Genomic DNA, 1,712 nt, shown 5'->3' with positions numbered 1-1,712 from the left:
GTAAACTTCTCCTTCCAAAATAGTAGTGCAGTATTAGCGTCGACTAGTAGCACACCAAAGTTGAGAAGCATCCAAAAGGATGGAAAGACTGAGGAGAGAAAGAACTAGTGAAACGTCCATTGGATGACTGCAAAGACGACTGAGACCTTGAAAGGCTTATTGCCACCCAAATCCTAAATTCCAGTAAAAAAATGACTACTGCCAACAATAAATCAATGGTAAGCAGCTTTTGCGATAAAACAAATTCTTTTGCAAAATTATCGAAATAGGTCGAGACTACTAAAAATCTGAGGGGACTTTGTCAATCAGACCCCAGAGAACACCACAAGTTTTTCTCAAAGAGAAATCTTTAATGATGGTATGTAGTGAGTAAGTAATATTGGTCTTTTGACTCAGATCGCGTCTGTAGTGTCTGTTCTTATCAGCTTAATACCTGATATATACTCTATTTGGGCATTATGATATTAAACTGATTTTTGTAACTTGGCGAGGAGTAAGGGGCTTGCTCCACGTTTGCCACGGGCTGATCTGGTATTGCAATATTCCAGAGATTTCAGTCCAGATTAATCGATGGTCAAAGATGATGGAAAGACCGAGGAGAGAATGCACTAGAAAGATTTTTGCTGGATTAATACAAATGGGGGCTGGGACCTTGGGGAGGTTTTTAACCACCCAAGTTCCAGTAAAGCCCAGTGGTCACCGCTATCGAGAAATCAATGGTAAAGGCTATTACGATAATGCAAATTCACTTGCAATGATTATCGAAATAAGTGAAGAGTACTAAAAATATGGGGAGATATGTTGTCGCTTAAACTCCAGAAAACGCCACAAGTTGTTCTCAACGAGAAAATTTTAATGATGGCCTGTGTGAATATTTGTAGTGAGTAAATAATAATAATAATAATAATAATAATAATAATAATAATAATTCTGATTTCGTTTATCAACGTTTCCCTGAAAAGAGATGGGATTCATTTCCAAAGGATTTTCCTCAATCCCGGCTCCAAACGAAGTGCTTCAACGATCCAGGGTTTTCCTAAGGATGTTGGTGGTACTTACAATAGCAACGGCCTAAAGGCCGCCTAAAATTCAGGGATTCGTAGTTTTTTTTCAATTGCCATTCCAGAAGACTTTATACTACTCCTAGTGTACCAACTATGACCAGGATTATATGGGTTTAATAATAATAATAATAATAATAATAATAATAATAATAATAATTTGTAGCAAAATCCGTGGAAATTCCACGGTAGTTGTAAACATCATCATACAAGCAAATAATAGAATAAGTGAAATATTATTTCTAATTTCTATTATTTATAATTAAAAAAATATGTTTGTACACAAATATGAATAACTGCTTGATAGATATGATTACAAGAATTAGAACTATAGTAAGGCATAACTTTTTTCTGGAGATTATAATTTAATCAAAGTGACTTGTAAAGTTAGTAATAACTATGTCACAATTTTTACCTGATAATCTGATAATTTAGCATGTAAGTAATAAGATTTGTTAGAAACATGTTACATGTCAACTTTTGCAATTTCTTCATAGAAATGGACACGTAATTGGGGGGATTTGATTAATGGACAATTAAAAGTGTAGGATGTTGACAGATAATATGGCTATAGTTGCACATATATATATATATATATATATATATATATATATATATATATAAGCCTGAAGTGTCCTAGAGTGGATGAAA

The 1,712-nt window shown here is 33.8% G+C and overlaps 1 non-coding gene across 1 annotated transcript; it reads left to right on the top strand.

Annotated features, from left to right (window-relative positions):
* The first annotated feature begins 374 nt into the window (after positions 1-374).
* Positions 375-567, top strand: LOC145293443 (U2 spliceosomal RNA). The gene has a single exon (XR_013869730.1). It is a non-coding gene; the product is annotated as a U2 spliceosomal RNA (small nuclear RNA).
* The last annotated feature ends 1,145 nt before the right edge of the window (positions 568-1,712 follow it).

Source organism: Euprymna scolopes, chromosome 14 (assembly GCF_053919585.1).
Source record: "Euprymna scolopes isolate OS-2025 chromosome 14, ASM5391958v1, whole genome shotgun sequence".
In the NCBI taxonomy this organism is placed as follows: domain Eukaryota; kingdom Metazoa; phylum Mollusca; class Cephalopoda; order Sepiida; family Sepiolidae; genus Euprymna; species Euprymna scolopes.
Note: the sequence above shows the minus strand (reverse complement) of the source record. Positions and strands in the feature narration are given on the sequence as shown.